We start from the raw sequence: 7,500 nt of genomic DNA, 5'->3' as shown, positions 1-7,500 counted from the left end.
CGGCAGAGCCCACCAGACACCACTTTTGCTTCATTAGTTCGGACTATAGGCATACGACGATTTTTATCGCGGAGGGACGTATGACCCAAACGGGGGCTTAATGACCCACTGCCACTGCAAACCATGCTCCTACGACTAAATAGAGGTAAAAACTACGATTTGGTGCAATCTTCATGTTTGACCTCGTAGCAAGGTACCCTCCCTATAGTAGGCAATGAGCAAATGATCATAATCCCAGGAGGGCAAAAATGGGAACCCGAAAGGAAAGCGCTGTTGGCGCGCCTAAGCTACTGGCCCGTAGAGTAAAAATGGTACCCCCAACAAAGTTGTCGATTGACATTCTGATTGCACTTTTATCATCTAGGGTGCGTTCCTTACACGTTTTGAGGGGTTTTAGCGAAAAACATGTTTTGAGCCACACGAGCTCTCCGGCCCGCTCGGTGCACATTTTTGAAAAAAGCTAGGGAGCTGCCCCTAGGTTCGGGGTGTCACAAAATATTGAAAAGTGGTCAAAAAACCGCTATCCAGAATCGGATGTAGAATCATTAGACGAACTTAAAATTGTTCTACGACCAATGTCTGCGACGTTTAGTATTCAAGATATGGCCCGCCCTAGGTCTGACCTGGCATTTTCGTGAAAATTTAAAGCATGGCCATAGGGACGGGTAAAATAGCTATTTTGAAGCAAAAACCACCTCACTTTAAATGGCCATAACTTTTGAAAAACAAGAGCTAGGGTGCGTTCTCGACACGTTTTGAGGTGTTTTAGCGAAAAACATGTTTTGAGCCACACGAGCTCTCCGGCCCGTTCGGTGCACATTTTTGAAAAAGCTAGGGAGCTGCCCCTAGGTTCGGGGTGTCACAAAATATTGAAAAGTGGTCAAAAAACCGCTATCCAGAATCGGATGTAGAATCATTAGACGAACTTAAAATTGTTCTACGACCAATGTCTGCGACGTTTAGTATTCAAGATATGGCCCGCCCTAGGTCTGACCTGGCATTTTCGTGAAAATTTAAAGCATGGCCATAGGGACGGGTAAAATAGCTATTTTGAAGCAAAAACCACCTCACTTTAAATGGCCATAACTTTTGAAAAACAAGAGCTAGGGTGCGTTCTCGACACGTTTTGAGGTGTTTTAGCGAAAAACATGTTTTGAGCCACACGAGCTCTCCGGCCCGATCGGTGCACATTTTTGAAAAAAGCTAGGGAGCTGCCCCTAGGTTCGGGGTGTCACAAAATATTGAAAAGTGGTCAAAAAACCGCTATCCAGAATCGGATGTAGAATCATTAGACGAACTTAAAATTGTTCTACAACCCCCAGTCCGACGCCTCGTATTCGAGATATAGCACTTTGTAGGTCTGACCGAGCAATTTTGTACTGAAATGTATGGCGGACATGTTATTCATTAAACAACATTAACTTGCATCGTGCCCTACTTCATCGGCACAGCTACTATCGACTATCTATTGTTGAAATGGATTGAGTTTGACCATTTTAGCTCTTTTCTTATGCCGTGCACCAACAGTGTGTACCGATCAGGGAAAGTACACTACGTACGCGTTCATGGATGTATATGTTGGTACAAGTTGCCGGTCGGAATAGCAGTGCACCAAAACTGTGTACCGATCAGGGAAAGTACAAGACGGAGGGCGCAGCCCGAGCGTACGCGTTCATAGATGTCCATGTTGGTACAACCTACATGTACGTACCTTGTTTTTGTATCAAAAGTTCCAATAAAGTGTTTGTATGCTTAAAATGCTTATCTCAACCGGTCACCTTTTGGCCTGCCCTTTTATAGACAGAAACCTAGAACGATACTCGCGATGTTTGTGTTTTTCCATTCGCCCGGGACGACGAAATGAGCTCTGTGCACATCGTGCAGAAAACTGTCTCCTCCTCGTATGTTTTTGTCCCTCCACGCATATAATCACCCACATTTGTGTTCAACACGGACGGCGCAGCCCGAGCGAACGCGTTAATGTTTATGTTTGTGCACACTAAAGTTACAATCCTAGGATTTGGTTATTGCGTCGCAGTGCCCGACCGTCGCGGACACCATTCTTGGACAAAAGTCCAAGTACGTAGAGTACATTCCCTAGGTATGTGCCCGTTCGTGACTTTCGTTGCGTGCTTACAGACACGCTTGGGTATGTTTACCATACAAGGTTTACTAGGAAAACCTGGGAAGGACGCTTGCCCTCCGTTGCGGACACCATTCTTGGAAAGAAGTCCTGCTACGTAGCGTTCTTTAATGTACTTGATCAGTTTGTATTGCATTTGCTTTGTGCAATTGACTTTTGCTAATGCTCACTAAGGGGTGTTCGTTTGCGATGTGTATGATAAGCAACTGTCTATTCTAACCAGCAGTTAAATAACACTTTTCACCCAAATCATAGGAACGTAGAGTACTTTCCCTGATCGGTACACAATTTTGGTGCACCTCTAACTTCGCCAGCACTTTATCGTTACGTTTTGTGCACAACCTTGGGACATGGTGTAAGTTTCATCATTGTTATGTTTGATTCGGTTTATTATGATTGAAAAATACGCTACGTCCTAGAAATCTGAACTCGAATACTTTTGCCACGTTGCGCAAAAAGCTACTGAGCAACTCCTAGCCGTTTACCGATTTAAAATTTAATTTTCGTTATTAGTTTTAAAAAATACGCTAAGTCCCAAAAATCTGAACTCGAATACTTTTTCTATGTGCCGCCAAAAGCTACTGAGCAACGCCTAGGTTGGTACATTTTTGGTACATGGAGTGTATGCGTGCAGGCGTACTGCCGTGCTGGACCGGAAAATCGCACTTGCTACTAGAACGTAGAGTAATTCCCCTAGATAGGTGCTTTTGCATGCCTCTGTTCGACGTCCATGCAACTTGGAACGTGCGACACACGTAGCTAGGCTTCTCCATACATATTCCCTAGGGTAGCACCAAATTGCACACTTTCAGGGGTATATTTTGGTACGGTGTACTGTGCATGGTACAAGTATCATTAGCTCGTGCAATTTATTTTGCATCAAGTTGCGATTGCTGGTGCGTCGAGATAGGAGTGTTTCGCGACTTTTGCCAAGCTTTGGTGCCATTTTGTGAATAATTAATGTTCTAGCCACAATAAACGTGCAACATAATGCCAATAACGAAAACGCCATTTTCAAGGGACTTCCAGTCAAAATGTTTGCAATCAGCGCTTTCCTGTCGAGTTCAGGATTTGGGACTGAGCGTTTTTTTTTTCACGATCCAATCAAACGACCAGTTCGTGAATAAACAATTCATACAACAGTGCATCCCTTCAAAGTAGAAAAAAGCCGAATGCTAGGGAGCTCCAGTCAAAAACGTTGTCATTGGCGCTTTCTTCTCGAGTTCAGGATTTGGGACTTAGCGTTTTTTTCACGATCCAGCCAAAAGACCAGATCGTGAAATAAACGATTAATACAACTGTACTAGTACATCCCTTCAACTGAAGCAAGCGCACCATACATGACCCGTACGCTAATCATCCAAGCACATGACACGTCAACTAAGTCAACACATAATACAACTTGGAAAACTAACGGGTAAGTAGGTCATCTCGTACACGACGACACACCGACCAAACCAGGTCAACACGTCACATGCACAAGACATCCTACTACCAAGGCCGACCACCTCGACACACGACCTGTTAACCGAACATGGTCAACACCATCATGTGCAAGGCAACCGGGCCAAACGGGTCAACTTATACAACTTGTAACGAGCATGTGTAAGCTTACTGGTGTGGTCCGCACGGTCCTCACATCAAGACAATCAAGTCGAGAACGAGGCACGCCGACAAGCTCATTAGTGTTAAGTGTCCTTCTCCATCCTATGTCAAGTCACTCGTCTGACACGGAAGAAGCCAACTCTTGTCCACTAGTATAAAGGAACGGTCTCCAGACCAGGTCAAGTCACTCGTCTGACAAGGAAGGAGCACGCACCAAGCTTCACCAGAGCACGGTACCACGGTCCCCAGACCAAGATGGTTAGTTACGCCAACGAGGAAGGGGCACGCGTTCCCTTGCTACACTCAACTTAGTACACTCATGCTCTCACAAGAGTATCCCCCTGTGTCGACGTGGTCCCCAGACCAAGACGAGCTTGCGCACATCGAGGAAGGGGCACACGGACAAACCACCAAGCATGGGTCGCCTGAGAGGATCGATGCGAACGCATCTCTACAACTCGCAGCTCCCAGCCTGAAGTCCCGTCGTTTGCGGGCGGTTGATAGGTGTCGAAACTAGGTATATCCACGTTGGGCAGAGCTCAAGCCAACGGCGTTCCCAGTTACGGTACTAACACGTGCAGCGAACTCCACTCATTGCGGCCTAGGTATAGCGGGATGAGACGCCGGGCTGCAGACGCAGACTCCAACGGATCTCAGAGGGTTGTTAGGCCCGCTAGCTTCCGAACACCTAATGGGTTTGAGAAGCGCTATCAGCTCGGATTGGCTACGACCTTAGAGGCGTTCAGGCATAATCCAGCGGACGTAGCGTCATACCAAAGTCCGGTCGGACTAGTATTGAGCCAGTGGTCCGTACCTGTGGTTCCTCTCGTACTGCACAGGAATTCCGTTAAGATAGCGACTATAAGCACACACCAGTAGGGTAAAACTAACCTGTCTCACGACGGTCTAAACCCAGCTCACGTTCCCTTGAAAGGGTGAACAATCCTACGCTTGGTGAATTTTGCTTCACAATGATAGGAAGAGCCGACATCGAAGGATCAAAAAGCCACGTCGCTATGAACGCTTGGCGGCCACAAGCCAGTTATCCCTGTTTCGAAGCGAGCACCTCTTGCTACCTCGTTAAACCGGCTCGGCAGTTGGAAGGACTTAAACTGTTCCTGTGCGACTGTGTGAGCAAGGTTCGAGCAGCCCACCAACGCCTCCAGAGCGACAGCGCTGTTTCCGCTGTCTGGAGATGGGCCACATCGCCTCGAACTGCCGTTCCACCGCAGACAGGCAGAATCTGTGCATCCGCTGTGGGCTTACCGGACACAAAGCACGATCCTGCCAGAATGAGGCAAAGTGCGCACTGTGCGGTGGCGCTCACCACATAGGCCACAGCGAATGTGCCCGTTCGGCCCAACGATGTTCCCGGCCCTGAAAGTTCTGCAGGCGAACCTGGGCCATGGCCGTGATGCCCAGAACCTGGTGCTGCAAGCTGCCAGAGAGGAGAAAGCAGACGTGCTCATTCTCTCTGATGTTCTGCGCCCACCTGAAAACAACGGCCGGTGGGCATTCAGCAGCTGCAAGGCGGTAGCGGTGGTAGCTGTCGGTGAGCTACCAATACAGCGGGTGTGGTGCAGTGAAGCTCAGGGGTTGGTTGCAGCGCAGATCGGCGGAGTGGTTTTCATCAGCTGCTATGCTCCACCAAGCCTTAACCTCGCAGAGTTCGAGCGCTTCTTGGAAGCAATAGAACTCGAGGCTTCTCCACCCTCAAGTCGTCGTCGCCGGCGATTTTAACGCCAGACATGAGGAGTGGGGCAGCCCGAGACTTGCGACCGCGGGGAAGAGCTGCACGGAATGGTGGAGCAGCTTGGCCTAATCGTGATTAATCAAGGTCGGGAATACACGTTTGATGGCAACGGGGTGGCTCTCCCGAGTATAGTGGATGTGGCATTCGCGAGCCCGTCGATCGCTCGCCCTGACACCTGGGTTGTCAGCACAAGCTACACCGCGTCAGACCACCGCTATGTTCTCTACACCGTGGGAGGAACACCACCATCCCCCGAACAACTACAGAACCATCAGCAGACAGCGCAGCAGTCGTCTCAGCAGCAACAGCAGCAGCAGCAACAGCAGTCCTTACAACAGCAGCAGTTATCACAACAGCAGCAGCAGCAACGACAGCGGCAACCATCGTCGCAGCAGGGTGATTCCTCAAGCCAGAGGCGTGTGCGTCACGCTGGCCGCCGATGGAAAGCCTCGCAGTTTTCTCCTTCCTCATTCCTCGAGGCGCTGTTCGCTGCGGACTTTGTCCAACGCGCAACGAGCCAGGAGGGTATGATCGCAGCCATGCTCAAGGCTTGCGACGAGACGATGCAACGGGTTACCCGAGTGCACCAAGACCCGCATCGGAACATCTTTTGGTGGTCTCCCCTCCTGGCTCGTCTGAGGAACAATTGCGAGGTTGCCCGTGACCGATTGCTGCAGACGGCTGACTTGGAGGAGCGCAGCATAGCAGCAGCAGAGCACAGGACAGCAAGGGCGGAGCTCAGCCGAGCAATTCGAGCTAGCAAGCGGAACTTGTTCCAGGAGCTGATCGAAATTGCAGAAGAGAATGCGTTCGGGGCAGGATACCGTGTCGTTATGTCTCGGCTCCGGGGCAGTCGGATGCCGTCCGAAGCGGACCGGGGCGTCCTCGAACGTATTGTATCCGACCTCTTCCCTGAGCATCCGCCCTGCGACTGGTCGCGGCTGAGCAACGTTGGAAGCGTCGAGGGAGCAACAACAACGGCGGGAATTGCACCGGTAACGGACGACGAGCTGCTGCTCATCGCGAGTCAGATGGCGAGCCGCAAAGCACCAGGGCTCGATGGCATCCCGAATGCGGCGGTGAAGACGGCAATCACCATGTTCCCGGAGGTCTTCCGGGTCCTGTACCAGGACTGCCTGAACCGCGCTTCGTTTCCGGCGCAGTGGAAGAGGCAACGACTGGTGTTGCTGCCGAAGCAGGGGAAGCCTCCGGGAGAGAGCAGCTCGTACCGACCCCTCTGCATGCTCGACGCACTGGGGAAGGTACTTGAGCGCCTCATCCTGAATCGCCTCAATGAACATCTCGAAGAGCCGTCTTCACCCCGACTGTCGGACCGGCAGTTCGGATTTCGTCGAGGGCGGTCGACAGTGAGCGCCATCCAGCGGGTTGTTGAGGCCGGCCGTACCGCCATGTCGTTCCGGCGAACGAACGGCCGGGATAACCGTTTCTTGCTTGTGGTGGCGTTGGACGTGAAGAACGCCTTCAACACGGCCAACTGGCAATCCATTGCCAGCGCCCTTCAGGCAAAAGGTGTTCCCGTCGGCCTCCAACGGATGCTTCGAAGCTACTTTGAGGATCGTGTGCTGTACTTTGACACGAGCGAAGGCCCCGTCGTACGGCATGTAACCGCCGGTGTTCCACAGGGGTCCATCCTGGGCCCAACTCTGTGGAACATCATGTATGACGGGGTGCTGGACGTGCCGCTACCTCCCGACGTCGAAGTCATCGGATACGCGGACGATCTGGCGCTGTTGGTACCTGCTACCACCACGGACGAGGTTCGCGCGAGAGCAGAGGAGGCCGTTGACCAGGTCCAACGTTGGATGCAACAGCACGGTCTGGAGCTGGCCCCAGCCAAGACTGAAGCCGTCCTGATCTCAAGCAAGAAGACTCCGCCGCAGGTGACATTTCGCGTCGGTGACGTGGAAGTCCAGTCTTCTAGGAGCATCAGGTACTTGGGCGTGCAGCTCCAAGATCACCTGAAATGGCGAGATCACGT

At 51.1% G+C, this 7,500-nt stretch overlaps 1 pseudogene; it reads right to left on the bottom strand.

Annotated features, from left to right (window-relative positions):
* Window positions 1-4,149: 4,149 nt before the first annotated feature.
* The window catches only part of LOC120908141, an 8,293-nt pseudogene continuing 4,942 nt past the window's right edge, over window positions 4,150-7,500 (bottom strand).

Source organism: Anopheles arabiensis (assembly GCF_016920715.1).
Source record: "Anopheles arabiensis isolate DONGOLA chromosome X unlocalized genomic scaffold, AaraD3 X_pericentromeric_contig0032, whole genome shotgun sequence".
Classification (NCBI taxonomy): Eukaryota; Metazoa; Arthropoda; class Insecta; order Diptera; family Culicidae; genus Anopheles; species Anopheles arabiensis.
This window is presented reverse-complemented; position numbering and strand designations above follow the sequence as displayed.